General features: G+C 37.6%; 1 long non-coding RNA gene across 3 annotated transcripts; it reads left to right on the top strand.

The window, feature by feature from the left end:
* The first annotated feature begins 1,845 nt into the window (after nt 1–1,845).
* LOC125280687 lies at nt 1,846–19,250 on the top strand. Of its 3 annotated transcripts, XR_007187696.1 has the most exons (4): nt 1,846–1,899; nt 6,014–6,306; nt 12,362–12,444; nt 12,544–13,067. It is a non-coding gene; the product is annotated as an uncharacterized LOC125280687 (long non-coding RNA). The 3 variants fall into 3 exon arrangements; XR_007187697.1 differs by lacking the exons at nt 1,846–1,899; nt 12,544–13,067 and adding an exon at nt 18,428–19,250 and having other exon boundaries at nt 5,728–6,306; XR_007187695.1 differs by lacking the exon at nt 1,846–1,899 and having other exon boundaries at nt 5,728–6,306.
* Nucleotides 19,251–21,266: the final 2,016 nt, after the last annotated feature.

Genomic DNA, 21,266 nt, shown 5'->3' on the forward strand with positions numbered 1-21,266 from the left:
CAGACGGTTCAAGGTCCAAATGACAGTTTCAATGCAGCTTCAAAGGGCTTTAAATGATACCAGACGATGAATAAGGGTCTCATCTAGCGAAACGATCGGTCAGTTAAATTTTTTTTTTTTTTTAAATTACGTTTTATAAGCACAAATGCTCGCCTTGCTCTGTTCTGGGATGCGCGTTCGTGACGCCACGTAATACGCAATTACGTTAAAAAGGTCATGCTTGACATAGCTCCCTAGTTCCCTAGGTCGTGAATCAGTATATCATGGAAGTGAATGTGGCTGATTCCCTGATCGGTGCCGTGACTACTGAACTAGGGAGCTGATTGAGACACACGGTAAGTCAAACGCCGTTTACAAAAAAGGTAAAACAACTAATGGTTCTTCCATCCTGTGTTGTCAGTGCCATCAGACTGCCATACCCTTCTCCATCAGAACAAAAACACCTCTAAAGGGGGTCGCACACCGGACGCGCACATTATATTCGCGCGAGCTCAATTTTGACTCAACTCCTAATAGAAGAGCTGCACAATGGGAGTGTTTTACATCAACAGGGAAACGTTACATATGCTTTAATATTTCGCACTGAGGTTAGTGTACATGGAAAATGGCACAACAGAGCAAAATGAAAGAAAAGGCTACGTTTATTATACATTTTTAGACTTTATTCAAGCTGTTAAACTAAAAGTGTAAAACTAATGTATCTTGCAGCAGATGCAGGGTGAAGTCAGTATGTACATTAACGACGATTTGAGAGAAATATAATATACATTTAATGTAAAACAATGTACATGGCGCGGCAGGATTTTGAGTCGTAGCTGGGCACCGCGGACAGGCGCCGAATGTCGCCGCCGGTGTGTACCATAGGTGTGTACACTCATAGAAAACAATGCGTTCGAATTTGAAAGACGTGGCGCGGTGCTGAGCTTCGAGTCCGGTGTGTGACGCTGTTGCTTAGTAACGGTGAAATCCATTTTGTCCGGTAATGCAGCGAGATGGAAACAGGGACTCACCGACTGATTCTAATGGCGGGATTGAAATGGTCCAGTCGTGGCAGCATTGAGATTCTTCCTCGGTTGGCAATGGTTGGCATTTGCCACATGTGCACCACCATGTCTGCCCGATGCTGGAGAGGTGTGTGTCGCCGCAGCAGTCTCTTCCATCTGCCTAATTTCTTCCTCTGTGTATTCCGGTTCAAAAAGGTATGGCAGGGTGAAAAACTCATCTTCTCCTCGTCTGACATTGTTGTTTTACCTTTTTTTGTAAACGGCGTTTGACTTAGTATTTGCATGTTCAAGTTGTAAACACTGACTTGGTACTTCCGCCTATGTCAAGCGTGACCTTTTCAACGTAATTGCGTATTACGTGACGTCATGAATGCGCATCCGAGAACAGAGCAAGGCGAGCATTTGTGCTTATAAAACTTATTTTTATTTATTTATTTGTTTTTTTAAATGACCGATCGTTTCGCTAGATAAGACCCTTATTCATCGTCTGGTATCGTTTAAAGCCCTTTGAAGCTGCATTGAAACTGTCATTTGGACCTTGAACCGTCTGGTGCCCATTGAAGCCCATTATAAGGAGAAAAATCCTGGAATGTTTTCATCAAAAACCTTAATTTCTTTTCGACTGAAGAAAGAAGGACATGGACATCTTGGATGACATGGGGGTGAGTAAATTATCAGCAAAAGTTTATTTAAAAGTGAACTAATCCTTTAAGGTCGAACAACTGTAGTCACATGAACTGTTTTAAATATGTCTTTATAGCTTTCTGGGCATTTGACAGTGTTAATTATCTTGCTGTCAATGCAGGCCTCACTGAGCCATCGGATTTCATCAAAAATATCTTAATTTGTGTTCCGAAGATGAACGAAGGTCTTATGGGTGTGGAACAACATGAGGGTGAGTAATTAATGACAGAATTTTCATTTTTGGGTGAACTAACCCTTTAATGTATGCTTGCTGAATAAAAGCATTAAAAATCTTACCAACTCCAACTTTTGAACTGTACATGCACAAAAATAATATGGTATTGCAAAGGTATAATGTCCAAAAAACATGGTATAATGATTATTAATGATATTACCACCATGGTACCATAGTAAGTGATTACCATATAATTTGGTAATAAGGTATAAAAATACAATGGTACTACTATGCTACAGTACATGTACAAAAAAAAAAAAAAAACATAGTATTACCGTGGTACCATGTAAAAACATGTTTTTGCTAGTGGAACCAACACCTTGCATTTACTATTCTTTTTCTTCTATTCTAGCTTCCTCAGCCTTGAAAATACTTGAGATTTCTAAATCCCTTAGGCATGTTTACTTTCTGAACCATTTGAGTTCAGAGAAATACCATTTCAAATGTTATCAGTGAACAGAGTTTAATGTGTGTCTGTTTTTGTCAGGGCTTTGGGGAAAAGCGATCCCCCTTAGGCCACCAGTGGTCTGAACACATCTCAGAGGATTGCCATTTAATTACCAGAGAAGGTTCAGCGGTTGCTCACAGTAGAAAAGCTGCCACAAAATAACCATCGCATACCACAAAAATAGGACGGAATCATGCGACATATGGAAGTCTGAAAGCAGCACAAAAGTGTTTTGGATTCTGAAACTTGTTGTTTTTGAGAGTTATGAATGGTTACACAGGACTGATCTTAGTTCTGAGCTATACTTTCACTCTTGTTGTCAAACTGTGTTAGTTTACAGAAGAAAATTCCCATGACACATGCCAGCTCAGATAAAATTGTCACTGAACTTTTGGAAAAATTGTGTGCAGCAGCTCACTTCTTAGCTTTGGATACACCCAAGACAAACATGCTACTTGGACTCTTTCTGTCAACAGTAGCAGAACTAACAATATTGGTGTGTATTTATTCTGTGAAATCCTGGATATGCATCCTAGTGGATATCCCTTGTTTGTCAGTCGGAGGGAAGAACAATACAGTGTGTGTGTGTGTGTGTGTGTGTGTGTGTGGCATTCAGCTAGTACATTTAGTTTCATAATTTTGTCTTGTATGCATTTGTTATCAGCGTGCATGAAGCGAATGTTATTCAGATCTCCACATTTTGTCCTGTGGGGAAGTTTCTCATTACTGAAAGGTAGGTTGAGGGCACATTGACAGCTCAAATTTTACAAGTAGAAGGAAAAGATGTCCTGTTGGCGATCTGCAGGGCTGATGTTCTATAATTGAGCACAGATGATACTCAGCCCACTCTCTGATTTGTGGACAACACGGTGCCCCTGGCAGGTTCGTGAAGCTTTTGAAGATGTGACCTTTTGTTGCCCATGAATGACCTGAAATCTGGCCAATATTAATAGAAAATTGGACTTAGATAAATTAAATGCTTATTATGCATCACTGATTATAGCACATCGCTCTTACCTTGACGCAAAGGGGGTGGGTGTGTATGCGTGTGTGATTCATACAGAGCTCTCTGTCTGTGGGCAGAAATTGATCATGTCTGCTTGAGCTTTTAACGGAGGCAGATAGAATCCTGGATCTTCCTCATTAAGGTCTGGGATGGATGTGTCAGGAACAGACATGTTGAAGCCCCCCTCAAATGACACACAACCCAAACAGCAGCTGAAACACTGCAAAAACCCCGGGAGCCGTTGTGCCGTGCCAGTGTGTCACATCTGGTTTGCGAGCTCAGACGCTGTGGCCAGAGGCTTTATCTTTCAATAAACTGATGTTCTCACAGCAGTGCTTATGAAATACTCTATGACTGGCACTCTGGTGTGCCAGCCCAGGTGCTTGGAAACTGTAAAAAACAAAACATACATCACCGGGAACGGGTTCAGCAACTTTATGTACTTCATAAACCTTATGTAAATAGTGAGACGCTTTGTGTAATCAAGTTTATGAAACATTTATCTTCCCTGGCTTTGGAGGGCTCAAGCAGTGTTACACTCTTAGCATATATGGTTCGGTTTGGCTCAGCTAAAAAAAAAAAAACGAAGACAATTCTTGTTCAGGAAGCCAAAGGATGTTAACTCATTACAATGAAGAGCTGCAGCTCCTTTCAAAAAATGGCATTTTGACAAAAGAGCGACCAAACCCTTCAATTATGTTTGTGTATGAGAATGCCATAACCTTGTTATCCATAGTTTTCACCAAAGTAACGTTGATACTTCTGTAAAACAATCATGTGGTTTGTTTTGGAGTGGTGTACTCAGAGCCCCCTTAGCAACCGCATAGCAACGGCCTAGCAATTACATAGCAACATGTTTAAAAAAGCACTCAAAAAACTTTTGCAGTTGCATAGCAATGCCTTAGCAACCACATAGAAACGTGTTAAAAACACAAAAAACCCACCGTGAACTACTCAGAAAGATGTTAAAAAAAAAACCTTTGTAACTGTATAGCAATGCTAAAACATTTTTTGCAACCACATAGTAATGTGCTAACAACCACTTTGAACACCTTATAAACCACATAGAAATGCATTAAAAACCACTCTGAACTACACAGAAACTTTCAAAACACTCAAAACACTTTTGCAATCGCATAGCACCGCCTTAGCAACCACATAGAAACATGTTAAGAACACTCAAAAACCACCCTGAACTACACAGAAACATTCAAAACACTCAAAACACTTTTGCAATCGCATAGCACCGCCTTAGCAACCACATAGAAACATGTTAAGAACACTCAAAAACCACTCTGAACTACACAGAAACATTCAAAACACTCAAAACACTTTTGCAATCGCATAGCACCGCCTTAGCAACCACATAGAAACATGTTAAGAACACTCAAAAACCACTCTGAACTACACAGAAACATTCAAAACACTCAAAACACTTTTGCAATCGCATAGCACCGCCTTAGCAACCACATAGAAACATGTTAAGAACACTCAAAAACCACCCTGAACTACACAGAAACATTCAAAACACTCAAAACACTTTTGCAATCGCATAGCACCGCCTTAGCAACCACATAGAAACATGTTAAGAACACTCAAAAACCAACCTGAACTACACAGAAACATTCAAAACACTCAAAACACTTTTGCAATCGCATAGCACCGCCTTAGCAACCACATAGAAACATGTTAAGAACACTCAAAAACCACCCTGAACTACACAGAAACATTCAAAACACTCAAAACACTTTTGCAATCGCATAGCAACGCCTTAGCAACCACATAGAAACATGTTAAGAACACTCAAAAACCACCCTGAACTACACAGAAACATTCAAAACACTCAAAACACTTTTGCAATCGCATAGCAACGCCTTAGCAACCACATAGAAACATGTTAAGAACACTCAAAAACCACCCTGTACTACACAGCAACATTCACACTTTTGCAATCGCAACAACGCCTTAGCAACCACATAGAAACATAAAAACTCAAACACTGTACACACAGAAATGTTAAAAAAACACTCAGAAAACCTTTGTAACTACATAGCAACACCCTAGCAACCACATGGCAACATATAAAAAGAAATGACACATTTTTTTGCAACCACATAGCATTGTGCTAACAACCATTTTGATGACCTCATAAACCACACAGAAATGCACTAAAACCACCCTGAACTACACAGAAACATGTTAAAAAAAAGCACTCAGAAAACCTTTGTAACTGCATAGCAACAACATAGCAACGTGCTAAAAGCCACTCACATTTTCTTTTGAAAAAATAAATAAATAAAAAAATCTGGGTATGGTGTACAATAAATGTAGTAAACAATTTTTATTTGGAAATGTTTTTTCCATTGTTCATTTTTGCAATGGTATAAGCTCTGTTTTTGAATGAAATGACAGCAAAATTGAATAAATAAAGAAATAAATGAGCACATTCATGCCAGTGTAGCAATGTGCCAGTCATGTGTGAGAGGAGTAGCTGCCAACAATAATCCTCTCAGGAACACATTTCCTTTTATGTGTGATTCTAATTAAGCCGTGATTGACTATGTAAATTTCTCCATAATCACACCTCATTTTCATTCTGCTAAAGCACATTTTTTTCTTCCTTTCCATGAGCTCAGAAGCCGAAATCCGACGTGTCTCCCACGGCAGACCGTGAGTCAGTGAGTCCCAGTGTGAGGCACAGCAGTGCAGGGCGGCAGGATCTCTGAGTGCTGGAGAGCGGTGGATTGTTATGGTTTGCAGTGGGTGGATAAGGGTCATACAGAAGTGTGGCAGGGGCAGGAAACAGGTGTCAGAAATGACGCAGAGAGAGAGAGAGTGAGTGAGAGTACTTCAGACGAGCACATGTTCACTCACACACAAACAGCAATCAACGCTCCTGTCTTCAAGCTGTCTAGTATTTTCAAATAAGGTAAAAACTACATGATTTCACCAAGTACAACATGTTCATCCTTTTTGATCCTGGAACAACATTCCAATCAACCAATCAGATTTGAGAGACGAGTTTACAGTTTGTCAAGTTTAGGTTTACAACCAGGGTTAGGTGCTTCTACAATGTTATTCACCTATAATTTCCCTCTGATATTAGGGATAAGTTATGGGTAGGGTTAGGTTTTGGGGTGAGGATAGGGTTAGGACTACATTTTTAGACAGGAAGGTTGTTCTAGGATCAATAAAATATGTAAACGTAAACGTTTTTTTTTTTTTTTTTCATTTACACAGCATGGTCACCAGGATTATATACTATATTCCTTGCTTTTTACTGTATTAGTGGTGATTGCTAAAGCAAGCATCACTATTGCTCATATGTAGGGTTAGCGATCTGAACAAACCTCTAACCCTATAAGTATCAAAGTTAGAAACTTGTCCTAATCCATTTGTACTGCAGCCACAAACGATACCTCAAATCATACTATTTTTTCTAAGCCATCAGATTTATGACTTTTAAATGATAAAATATGGGGGGAAATCCCATAGTCTTACATTGAAGAAAAAGAGTCTTGAGTAGATAACATATTATAGAGATTTGAGGATGGATAATTAACTACATAGCAACAACCAAAAACAACCTTAGCAATGACCCAAAAGTTCCTATAGCAACTGTATAGCAATGTGCTTAAAACAGCACAGAAAACTTTGCAACCAGTTAGCAACAACATTGTGGCATGGCCATGATGTAAAAATCTAGTTAACAAACCTGTCATTTTGTTGGCCAAACCAATTATTTGCTATTGGCTCCTTCAGGTATTTAAATGTAGTATATCTAGCAGTTTTGGATGAGTAAAATACAATCTGTGGTTAACATTACTTAAATCTACAACACAAATAACATACTGTCATATCTTAAATGTATATGTTAGACTTTAAGCTACTTTGTTTTTTGAAAGTTGCTGATAACCACACATTTTAAAGGGGAATTATAATGCCCCTTTTACAAGATGTAATATAAGTCTCTGGTCTCACATCATTTATTATATGTGAGCAAAAACATGCAGTTTTTGTATGTGTGTCCCTTTAAATGCAAATGAGCTGCTGCTCCCGGCCCACTTTCCCCACTTTTTTGCTCAACAACAACAAAGCTGGAGAATCTCATGCAGCCAAAATGGCGATTGTCAGTAACGGTGTTCAGCCTTACATTGCTCAAACCGGAGTCAGACACTGATGGAGAGACTCAAGAAGAAGTTACAACTTTTAGAATGCAACTGGACATTTCTTAATGGTTAGTGGATACATTTATGTAGTTGCTGTGGAGTTGATTCAACTCATCGACTAGCATGTGCCGTCATGTTAATTTTTTGGGCAAATCCAGTGTTGAATTGGGTGAACGAGGGTGTTTGTGAAGCAGTCCGGCATAAAACGACAGCATGGCAACAGCACTCAATTACAACAACTCTTCCTCTTCTCTAAAGCAGCTCAACATGGCCTCACCCCATTTTTTGCGGTTTCCCGGGGGCAGGGTTTATGTAAATTTTGGGGTTTGTGATGTCACCCACCTGGGAAGAAGCTTGTTGTAGTCCCTACCAGCCGTCTGTTGTAGTCCTTAAAAAGGGATTTCTATTAAAGAAAATATCTCCCTTTGCATTGAACTTTGTGCATCTTAACTTTGCAGATGTTTAAGCTCAAACAGCAACATTACACACTAACTATAGTTAAAAAGGTGAAATCATAATCAAGGACCCTTTTAAAAGCTGATATTTTAAATGAACCCATGGCTCAGAAATGATATTCATAACTATAAAGTTTTAAAAATAATAGAATTTAAATTCTAATAGAGAATAGGGAAGTTCACACCACTGCTATAACGATAACGACATAGAGGAACGATATCATTGGAATCACTTTCAATAAGTTTTTTCCAGCTGATGAACAATAAAAACATCCATTCATTCATTGACATCCATTCAGAATCCACCGACCTTAACAAACTCAAGCATTTAGAGAGTCAGATCCCAGATGACATAACTGCTTTTAATAAGCAGAATGTTATCATCCATTGGTGTGGACGCTAATATAGTAATCGTTATAGTTATCGTTCTTGGCATTAAAGGTGCTACAGAGGATCTTTTCGGATCTTTTCATTTCGAGGGAACGCCTCCCAAAACTTGTGCACGAGTATTGGAACACAAGTGTTTACCACCAGCATTCGCTGTGTTGTGTTAGTGGATTCATTATGTCGTACTCACCGCAGGTAACTCATAATCTGCAGTTGTTACTCCTGTCTCCTGACAAAAACATTGCATGCGCCGCCTGTGGAGTGTGGAAAGTTACTGGAGCGTGCAGCCGCGCTCGTCTCTCAAGTGGAACATAATGGCAGTGATTGACAAGCCAGAGGGCCAATCGTTTACGCGATGATCGCGTAAACAATTGGCTGATGTTTTTAAGGCCCTACCTCGTGCACAGATGATGTATATTAATATTATTCCTTTCAGTGCACATAATAAATAGTCTTTTATCAGTTAGTAAAGACAGTTTCAAGTAATAATGCAAAAATGTATAAAACAAAACATCCTCTGTAGCACCTTTAATTCTTTTTATATGACTTTATATCTTGCAGTTGTGACTAGTGTCTCATAATTGAAACTTTATATCCACCCCCTATTGTGACCTTTTTTCTTTTTTTTTCATCTACTCTGAGGCGGAAACAGGCATCCATAGTCTACGTGGGCTTCATTAATTGAGAACATTTTGTGGTTAGCCTATTCTGTGTCACTGAATACATGCGATACTCACAGCAGCAAACAATTCAATTAAACATACAAGAATATTCTAGCAGCAATTTGTGGATAAAAGGGCTTTCTTGTTATTGTCTGATGATCCAGGTATATGTGCTGCTGCCCCACTCACTCATTATCAGTCGACTTCCGATTTTCCTGTTTGTGTGGGTTGGCTAGGATATTTTCCTTCTGTGCGTCTAACAGGAAGAGAGTCGACTGGGGGTGGTGCTTTCTCCCTCTCTCTCTTCTGGTGACTCATCAGAACAACCAGCATCCACTCAAAAGCACACTGTGCTGTTCAGCTTTCCTGCGCTACAATAGGACTCACGATCACTCTCTCTATCGTTCTGGCCTTTATCCCTCCCTGTCTTTCACAAAGACGTACACACTTTCTAACCGTTTTTTTTATGAGACCGTCAAGCAAAAACAGGCTCCTCATGTCAGAACATAATTCTTATACACATTATTCCACGTACTATGCAAAGCCGGGCTGCTTTGAAGTTACCAACATGACGCAACCCCTTTGAGTTCATGGGTTTTTAAAGATAAAATGTTGCAGTTCTTCAAAGGGTTCTGGAAAGACGGATAATTGCGTTGCTAAGGAGAGCATGGGGAGTATGTGTTTGTGCGTACTTGTTCAACAAGAATAAACATGTTCAGTTTAATGCTCTGCCATTGTGTGTCTGTATACTGTCAGAACCAGAAGTCCTGCTGGACTTGGCGTTGTTTGGACTAGGTCTCAGGTAGAGCTGCTGACCCGGTTGCCAGATAAAAGCAGAGAAGCATTTTCATCATAATGAAGGCTGTTTCTTGATTCAAGTCTAGCTCAAAATCCCAGAGAGCCTGTTAATTATCCAGGCATGAATAAAACCCAAACTTTATGGAGCTAGAATATAATAAAGATTTGGATTTTTAAAATAATTTAAGACATTTTGTCATTTAACTCATGTTGTTTTTAGTTTTGTACATTTGAATGACAGATTTCACAAAAATTTTATTTTTTAGGGGTTCAAGCGTACACTGTAAAAAATGACCGTGATTTTAACAGTAAAAGACTGTAAAAATGCTGCGGTGAAAAACTGTCAATTGGTTTACAGAAAGTTTCCGTACTATATACGGTGAATAACTGTAATAGATCTAACGGTACATTTGATGTAATTTTACGGTAAAATACCGTTAAATTCACAGTTTTTGGAAGTGAAAAATAACAATTCATTGTAAAATTTACAGTGAAAAACCGTAAATTGACATTCCCACAATTCTCTGCGTGACACTTCACATTTGATATATTTTCGTTGAAATAACTCTGTTTCTTCTTAGTTTTTCTCATTTTTTTCTAATCAGTTATGTACATTAGGGTTTTATGTTACATCTAATGTTGTTAAATTAATGTTTATTGCATTTTTAAAATGTAATGCATGTTACCATGATGGTGTTTAGTGTGTGTGTGAATGACACTGTGTGCTCCTTCTATATATTAGTATTGTGCTTCTCAGCTTGTGGAAAAGCTGCTTGTGATGAACTTTGATTCATCATGTGACTCTTATCACCACTGTGTTTGGTGACTGTCAGTGTATTAAAGGTACAAAACAGATATTAGTACTTCATTAGGTTGGTAAATTAACATTATATCAGTTAATGAAATACGTTATTTTACCGTAAATTTTACTGGGATTTTTTTTTACAGTGTGTAACAATGATGTTAATATTACTGAAATCCAATGTTAAATATACATATTTAAAATGTAAAATTCACATGTAACTCCGTAAGTATGTTTACGGTTTGATGTCATTTTTGCAGTATTGTTCTGGTAACCACAGCTGCCGGTATTTTTCCGTAGAAACAACGGGATTTTTTTTTTACAGTGTATAGTGCTGAAACCCTATTGTAATTTTTAGAATTTCCAAGGATCAGAATTCTCTCCTAAAAGTTATCGGGCAGTCCAAACCATAAGTCGTAGAGACTTGAAACTTTGAGGGATACAACATCACCAAGGCTTGCCCCGATCGGCTTGATGGTGGTGCTATAGCAATCAAAAGTACGTAATGGCTCGTAACTCCTAAACAATTCAAGATGAACAAAACACATGTCTCAGATTGGACCATCACCATAACAAATATCCTAGGTTTTTCTCTCGATCGGAACCAAACCAGTGCAGAAAGATTCTCTGGAGTCTGGTTGTCAATTATTCCAAAAAAAGCCGAAATTTCAATTCACGTATGTGACGGGAGACCAAAAAGTGGGAGTGGCCTCTTTTACTAAAGTGGCTAACCCTCTTGAATGGAATGAGATAATTTCACCAAACTTGGTACACCTATGTATGGGCTCAGTCTGTGGTCGCATGGTAGAGGACGCAGTAACTGGCCACTTGGTGGTGCTATAAAATGAAAAAACACAAAAACGGCTATAGCTATGCAACAGTTAGTCCAACTGACTTGAAAACTGGAATGTGGTGTCTTTGTCCAAGGTAGTTGTCAACGAATGACATTCGTGTATCTCGAAAAACATGGCTGCCATTGGCCAATGAAGTTGGAGTGGCTGTCAGACAAGGTTAATGGAGGCCGATCGGAACGAAACTCACTGGGCTAGTTTGACTCATGGCCCTAGAGGCCTGTGAAAAATTTGAAAGAAAACGGCCACTGGGGGGGCGCCTTCGCATTTTTCACGTGCGTAAAGGATTGTATATCACGCCATTTTTCGTACATGCTCCTCATTCTGAGCAACTTTGCCTCTAGAACCAGCACTGTCAATCGAATTGTTCGTTAAATATTACGTTCGTTAAATAATAAAGATTATTTCAGAAACCTACTTTCGCGAACTAGTCCTAGGTTTTTGGTTCAACCTCGATAACTGTGAAAAAAGCTTTAGAACATTTCCTTAGTAAATTGCCTGTTTTGGCTGTAAATAGTCTTTTTCATCTACGATCTAGATGGTTACAGGCTTGCTAAATAAAACATAATAGCTTTTTACGCATGTGCTATAAAGTCCTTAAAGCGCTTGAACCCTGTTAATTCCTGCCTGCTTTTTGTTTAGAATATTTTAGAGGTGAAATTAGTTGTGAATATTATTATATTATATTATATTATATTATATGCTCAAATCGGTTAATCACGATTAATCACATCTAACATAAATGTTTGTAAATATAAATATATATATATATATATATATATATATATATATATATATATATATATATATATATATATATATTTAAAAATTCTAAAGTTCAATTTTTGTCATTATTCTAGCTTCTCCGGTCCAAACAGGAAAGCGAGATGAGGAGGAGGAATGAGAGAAGAGAGGATTTACGTATAGGTCTCAGGATCAGACGGTGAGTGGATGAGCAGAATACTAATGTGATCGCGTGAGAAGACCAGATCTCTCTGAGCATTTTTTTACACAGCTGTGATTTTTTTTTTTTTTCGGTTAGTCATCCTCACTAATACTGATTCAGTCATCCACTACATCACAATGACGGCAGGCTCCACGGCAACCAGCGATTTTAAGCGACTGAGAAAGTCACAGAGGGAACATAGAGACATAATTAGAATAAATTTTCAGGCACTTCTGTCTTACTCTAGAGACAGAAAATAGCTTGTATTGATGTAACGCTCGCAGGTGTTATGACATTAAGATTCTCACTTTAATCAAGACATGAAAGGAAGTAAACTGTCACACAGGAAGTTGAGAGAATGAGGACTGGACTGTTTGTTCCTTGTGGTCTGCCACACTGACAAATACGGGGAGGATCAAGTTGATTTGAATTTCCTGAAGGAAATACAAAGTCCAGTGCTTGTCTTAAAGTATAGCATTAAAGTTTAATAAAAGTTTATCTTTTAGGCTGTGTTTCTGCATAGATGATTTTGCATCAGAGCATTGTCTTGACACTCATGCAGCATAAAAGCAGCTATAAATGGCTGAATATACGCAAGATGAGACCAATCACAGCTTAGTATGCAAATTGATGTAAATTATGATGCTTTCTCTCTGACCCCAGTCCATTTGTCATCAGAGTTCTACGCATCACACCATATCAGGTCTGCTTGGAATGTTGGTCTGGGCAAGAGTCAAGAGGTTTGAAAGCAATTTGAAAGTGATCTGCAATTGGTAACATATAATTTGCATGCTGTTGTAGTATAATGTGTTTCTCATTGCTGCTTGTCATCGAAATTCCAAAAACAAAGATTACATGGCACATTCAATACATTAAAGGTGCCGTACAACGTCTTTTTAAAAGATGTAATATAAGTCTAAGGTGTCCCCTGAATGTGTCTGCGAAGTTTCAGCTCAAAATACCCCATAGATTTTTTTAATAAATTTTTTTAACTGCCTATTTTGGGGCATCATTAAATATGAGCCGATTTAGGCTGCGGCCCCTTTAAACAGGCTCGCGCTTGCCTTAAACAGTGCATAAACAAAGTTTACACAGCTAATATAACCCTCAAATGGATCTTTACAAAGTGTTCGTCATGCAACATGTCTAATCACGTAGGTATTTTATTTATTTGGATGTTTACATTTGATTCTGAATGAGTTTGATGGTGCTCCGTGGCTAAAGCTAACATTACACACTATTGGAAAGATTTATAAAGAATGAAGTTGTGTTTATGAATTATACAGCAAGTGTTTAAAAAATGAAAATAACGACAGTCTTTTCTCTGTGAATACAATAAGAAACGATGGTAACTTTAACCACATTTAACAGTACATCAGCAACATGCTAACGAAACATTTAGAAAGACAATTTACAAATATCACTAAAAATATCATGATATCATGGATCATGTCAGTTATTATTGCTTCCATCTGCCATTTTTCACTATTGTTCTTGCTTGCTAACCTAGTCTGATGATTCAGCTGTGCACAGATCCAGACGTTAATACTGGCTGCCCTTGTGTAATGCCTCGATCATGGGCTGGCATATGCAAATATTGGGGGCGTACACCCTGACTGTTACGTAACAGTCGGTGTTATGTTGAGATTCGCCTGTTCTTCGGAGGTCTTTTAAACAAATGAGATTTATATAAGAAGGAGGAAACAATGGAGTTTGAGACTCACTGTATGTCATTTCCATGTACTGAACTCTTGTTATTCAACTATGCCGAGGTAAATTTTCAATTCGATGGCACCTTTAAAAAGCATTTATTTTACTTGGCTACAGACAAGCTTAGAATAATGCATATCATCTGCAGATAAGTGAAAGTGCCCTTCTCTGTGTGTGTAAAGTTTATGTGGTAAATCTAAAGTGACAAAAACATAAATAAATAAATAAATAGTCTGGAATCTTCTTGTCCTGAGATGTTACCAAGTGACTGTGGTAAACATCTACCACTAGTGATAGTGATGTGGTTCAAACCCAAAAGTAGCCTACAGTGTGAAAAGCTGAACAGGGGCAGGGGAGGGTGGAAAAATGTTTGAAATGTCACCTATATAAATGTGTATGTAGTTTATAACCTTTGTGGACCAAGTTGAAAAAATACTCAATTTCCCAAAATGTGTTTCTTGTATTAAAACTCTTTGAATTACAGTTCATTAAAGGGATTCACCCAAAAGTGAAAATTTTGTCATCATTTACTCCCCCTCACAGTATGTTGTTCCAAACCTGTATCTATTTCTATTGAACACAAAATAAGATATTTTGAAGAATGTTGGTTATTAGACAATTAACGGTAGCCATTGACTTCCATAGGACTTTTTTCTACTACGGAAGTCAGTGGCTACAGTAGCTCTCTGGTTACCAGCATTCTTCAAAATATCTCAAAGGAAGAAAGAAACTCATACAGGTTTGGAACAACATAAAGGTGAGTAAACAGAATTTTCTTTTTTTTTTTTGTGTTAACTATCCCTTAAGGAGGAATTCCAAATGGCATTTTTGCGCCCTTGAAGGGCACTTTGGGAAGGGGATGCCATTTGTAAGGGCATTCCAAAGGAAAGTGAACAACTCAATCCCTTCACGAAGGGCCCTTCCACACATGTGATGGTCAGGAGAGTAATTTTATTGTTCGTGGTCATGTGACCCAGAGTCTTTGCAATTAATTTGAAAGCACTTCAGATTGTAATTTGCCATAAATCCCTCTTCCTTTTATTTAATTGGCCAATTTAATTGCAGTTCCAATTCAGGAATTGAAAGGAGCTGGAAAGTGAAAGTTTTTCAAAATATCTCCAGGGAAGAAGTGATTTTTCATTTTTTTTAACGTTTATTTAAAAGTAACATATCAATTTAGTTTCAAATCAAATTTGTTGGTCAAAATAAGAACCAAATGTACTTTCATGAAGAACAAGATTACTGCTAATGATACTTCAGACACAGACAGACATGCAATAAAACGTGTCTTCAAGTGCTCCTCCAAATTGAACACATTTTTTCTGCACTCATAGCAGTTATGTTCTTTGTCTTAGTCCTCATTAAATTAATAATCACACTTGAAAGGAAAGGGTGCAGGGCAGGTCTGTGCAGTCCTTTCCAATCTTCTCTCCCTTCCTTCCACCCTTACATAAGAGCACAATGTCTGTAACCTGGCTGCAGTCTGTTATATAAGAGACAAGAAGAATCACGTTATATATGGAGAGGTTTGTTTGTGTGTCTGTCAGTTTGAGATGAAGAAGACATTAGAGGCCTGCTCTTCATCTTCTTGAAGTATGTTCCATATTAATGACTCCTTTGAACAACACAGATTCCCAGGCATTAATTATTCCCGTGTAGTCCATTATGTGGATAAGCAGCAAATCTACTGGGAAATATTTACATATCGAGGACCAGGTGATTTGAGAAGTGTTTATCTGGGAAAAGAATAATGAAATAAACTTGACCTAGCCGGTATGTGTCTCGCTATCTGATTGATTAATGCTCATGCTCAAAATTATTATTTTTATATTTAATAGTTGAATTAATGGTTGGGAGAAGCTTATACCTAATCCTGTCAATCATATCAGAAATATACCACCACAACCACACCTTTATTATTTATATAATATCTCTATTTTTCTCAGTAAAAAACTATTCATGTCACATATAGAGGTTTTTATCCTTCACTATTACAACAGTATTGTGCAGGTTTTTAATATATGATATATATTTTGCCCTCTTGTTGTTTTTAATATCTAAATCATATATTTCATCATATATTAACTTTCATTAATTGTAGTCTGGAGAGTGACAAGTCTGTATTTCAAGGTGTAGATGAACATGTGGAACATGTAAAAAGATCGCCATCTCTGTTTGAAACCTGCAATTGCAGTTATTTGCGGAATTATTATCTGTACATGGGTTGTGCATCAGCACGGCTCCTCAGTGTGGATGAATCTAATGTTTGCTGTCAGTCACCGCACCGGTGTGGATACTATACTTCGGAATCACAGATTGTAGTCTTCGGAAAATGTCATCTGAACAAGTAAGTAACAAATGTGCCACTTTTGTTCTGACCAACTGAGAAAAAAAAACATTACAATAAATCGCGCTGTTAATGGTGATTAAATTTAACGATTGCTTAGCTTATATCACATCAAACCATGCAAATTATTATTTGTTATACTTTGTTCTCAAATTGTTAATGTTAATGTGACTATGTGTATTTAGTGTCCATTAGCATTACCTGTAGATTTCAATTTCTGTACAGTCTAATCTCTAATTTTAATTTGTCATACAATCCGCCATCAAAATTATAAATTTAATTATTCCAGCTGCTGTGACAAAAGGCTATAAATGATCTGTCACCTGCAGCATCCTCACATGCCCTATGGCCTACTAGCTGGGGTTCCTTCTTTATGTAAACAGACGTAATGTAATGACGCAAAGACGAGCAGCGGCATGCTTGAATTTCCTGCGGAAACCCACCAGTACCACTCAAATTAGAAAACATTATTACAAGCTTACCGTTGTGAATCGGGCTAAGGTAAGAAGATAGTTTTGAACACTGGCTCAAAAATTGATTTTGGATAATTTTAACCAAAAAAAGATATGGACTGCAGCTTTAAGTAATATTCAGCATTCCATTTCATGGACTTTTAAATATACTGTGATTGCAAAATTAAGTTCAAATCTGTCAAAGAAGACAGAGCCTTTGCACATTATCATTATGAGCATTCAACAATGGAATAATTATTTCACGTATGTAAAGTTTAAAATGATTTCACAATTGCAAGGAAGTCACAACTGGGAAATAAGTAGTTGCACTAGAGATATAAAGTCATATTGTGAGATAACGTCACGATTATGAGAAATAAAATTGCAATCGTAAAATTAAAGGTGCACACACATGCATATATATTTATGTATTTGAACTACATTACTTCTTGAATAACTACCTGATGTGACCCATTTGCACTCTCTGCTTCTTTGATTATAGCATATCAGATTGGACCTTTCATACAGATCCATTAATCACTGGCCTGCAACGAAAATTACTCCTTTATGTTATGTTCTTCCAAAGAATACTTCACTTGAATACAAATATGGTGTTTTCACAAGAAGGAGAAAAAATCTGAGCCCAGAGACACAAGAGAGAGACTATCTGTATCCTGAATGTTCTTCAGAACCAACCAGCTGATGCTATGTCTCAAGTACTGACCATTAACAAGTCCAGGGAACGAAATGTTCTGAGATTAGTAATTGATGTTCAAGCAGTATAGTGTTTGATGCATCAATTTCAGGATAACATTATTGTGTTGGTAGGACCATGATGGCATGCTTTGTTTTTTAATTGGCTATGCACTTTTCAGAGAGTGTAAGGACAACTGATGGGGATCAGCTGATGCTGGTGATTTGTTCCTAGTTTGTTGGTAATTACTTCATACAAGCGTTTATACAAACAAAGCCTTGCTGAAATCTTACATAAGAGTCTTATGTTTCTTTTTGCCATGTTGACAGATGACGGACAGATTTTTTCAATAATAACATTGTCTTCCTCCCATATGCATTACTGCAGCTGGTTCCTGTTTTGCCCAACTGCTATTTAAACAACTTTAAGTTCAAGTTCACATTCACTTTATTGTTATTCATCACTTATTTGTGTACCGAAGAGAAGCAAAAATCTTGAAAAAAATATTTGCAATTCAATGCAATTTCTAAATTGCAAAAAACAAATTTTTAGGCATTGTCAGCATGATATTTTGTATCACCATGACATATTTTATATGTACCGCAATATGATGAGCTATGGTATTCTTTGAATTATCTTTGTGAGTAAATTCTGGCATATGTATAAAGTACCATGGTATTAGCATCTGACAGCATCATTGTATCAAAGTACCTCAAGAGAACTTCTTTGTGAGATTACCTCAAGTATAACTTGCTTGGTTTGTGTTTTTTACCACAGTGTGCAGGCCAAAACAGACAGAGGGAGAAAAAGTTTAGCTCAGTGCCACTGAGTCAGAGCTGAATTGCACATAGATGTTTGTGTGTGAGAGAGAAGTGCCAGTGTGAGAAGGAGGTGCCAATGAGGAACACGTGTGAACTACACATCGTCATGCATCGTTCAGCACTCTAACTTGAAGGTTAATGTAGTAGAAAGAGAGTTGTATTGTTTTCATCTCTTGAAATCTCTGTTTTCTGATCTACATATCTTTGCATTAATGGAGATTTATGCTTTGTAACTTGAACCATAATTAAAGTCATCATGAAATTAAGATTGACAATTTTTAAATTATTTAAATTATTGCAGTATGTGTTGTAAATGATTTATCCTTGCACATCATTATTCACGAGTTCACGCTTATATATAATAAATAAATTAAAGGTTATGCGTATTTGTCCTGAACCCAGAGTATTTCCCCCCATCCCAGGTTGGGATAGGAATAGTTAGAAATGGGAGCTCTAGCACAAGTTCTACCTGGAAGACTCAAATGTCACGTCATTCATTTCTCATAGGTCTAGCCAATCATCACTCAACATCTGGAGTATATAAATTCTGTTCCCACCAATTCATTTGTTTGCAGATACTTACACCGGCGTTCACCCCCATCCTCCCCACCACTACCACCATGTCGGTCCCTGTCCATACGCTCCACCCCTGCCTTCATCTTCAGGCAGGAACTGCAAGTATCTGCTACCCTTTGGATTTGGACAATGGACAGGGCCTATGCCAAAGAACTTTATCATTTCATCTTTGTTACTAATTTGCATACTAACTGTTAAAGGTGCCCTAGAATCAAAAATTGAATTTACCTCGGCATAGTTGAATAACAAGAGTTCAGTACATGGAAAAGACATACAGTGAGTCTCAAACACCATTGTTTCCTCCTTCTTATATAAATCTAATTTGTTTAAAAGACCTCCGGAAAACAGGCGAATCTCAACATAACGCCGACTGTTACGCAACAGTCAGGATCATTAATATGTACGCCCCCAATATTTGCATATGCCAGCCCATGTTCAAGGCATTAGACAAGGGCAGCCAGTATTAACGTCTGAATCATCAGACTAGGTAAGCAAACAAGGACAACAGCGAAAAATGGCAGATGGAGCAATAATAACTGACATGATCCATATCATGATATTTTTAGTGATATTTGTAAATTGTCTTTCTAAATGTTTCGTTAGCAGGTTGCTAATGTACTGTTAAATGTGGTTAAATTTACCATCGTTTATTACTGTATTCACGGAGACAAGAGCCGTTGCTATTTTCATTTTTAAACACTTGCAGTCTGTATAATTCATAAACACAACTTAATTCTTTATAAATCTCTCCAACAGTGTAGCATTAGCCCATTAGCCACGGAGCATAGCCTCAAACTCATTCAGAATCAAATGTAAACATCCAAATAAACACTATACTCACATGATCTGAAGCATGCATGCAGCATGCATGACAAACATCTTGTAAAGATCCATTTGAGGGTCATAATAGCTGTGTGAACCTTGTTTATGCACTGTATAACTGCACTTATAGTCGAGAGCTCGGGAGGGCAGGGAGCGAGAGATTTAAAGGGGCCGTGCAGCCTGAATCGTTGCATAATTAATGATGCCCCAAAATAGGCAGTTAAAAAAAATAATTTAAAAAAATCTATGGGGTATTTTGAGCTGAAACTTCACAGACACATTCAGGGGACACCTTAGACTTATATTACATCTTTTGAAAAGACGTTCTAAGGCACCTTTAAATAAATCTTATTCAAACATTCTCTTGCCTCCCGAGTCTTTCTGGTAGAAGCGAGGAGATGGAGTGGTGGAGGGATGCTGGAAAACTGTCAAAGAACAGAAGTAAGTCTGCTCTCTATGTATGCGTGTATATATACATGCGATGGACATTGATTATGCTCATCTTTGGTAGCTCCTTTGAAGGCATCTTGAGTAAAACAGCTGTATATTTAAGGAAGAACATACAAAAGACTTGAACTGGAAGGGATGCGACCAGTTTTACAGAATATGGAAGTTTGTTGCGCATAACTCCCGCAGTGTTTTTAGTCATTTTCATGGATCCATGTGAATGGAGATCATTTTGATAATGTTGTCCTCTGTACGTAAAAAATGCAAAACAAAAACTTTTCAGTTTTTAGTAAATTGGTGTCATGTAAATGTATCGTAAGTGCAACTAAAAAAAAAATCTTAGTTTAACTGCTTAGGACAAACAAGGGTAACAACATAAAGTTATTATTTTGTCTTGTGGACTATATAAACATCTCTTATGTGAATATGTGAATTTTACAGATCACAAATATATAATGTGTGATCTATAAACTTTATAAACAAGATAATCTTTGTGTACTGTGCTGGGATAAACCTGTGATAAACACTGACTATGACTTGCTGTGATCTGGTGTCATTGTTTTTTCCCATCAAAGGCCTCTAACCCAGATAACCGTGTTGTAATTGCAGGCAAAGGGAGTTCCCAAACTCTGGATCCTGTTTTCCCTTTTCCCATTTCACATCATTGTTTGCTGAAGCAGCCGGTCATGCTGGATGGTCAGGAGGTCTCACCACAGCCTGACCTTCTTTTCCCAGCACACTCAGAACATTGACTTGAAGGGTGACCTCATCTATTGTTCGACCTCACATTGAAATACATTGAGACATGATGACATTATACATGTGTTTGCTTTCATACCAGCCAATCTAAGTAAGCTACATTTAGTGCAATTGTAAAAATAAATAAACAAGCAAACAAACAAATGTTGCAAGATTAATTTTTAACAGGTAATATATTAAAACAGATGTGC

The sequence above is a fragment of the Megalobrama amblycephala genome, linkage group LG12, assembly GCF_018812025.1.
Source record: "Megalobrama amblycephala isolate DHTTF-2021 linkage group LG12, ASM1881202v1, whole genome shotgun sequence".
In the NCBI taxonomy this organism is placed as follows: Eukaryota; Metazoa; Chordata; class Actinopteri; order Cypriniformes; family Xenocyprididae; genus Megalobrama; species Megalobrama amblycephala.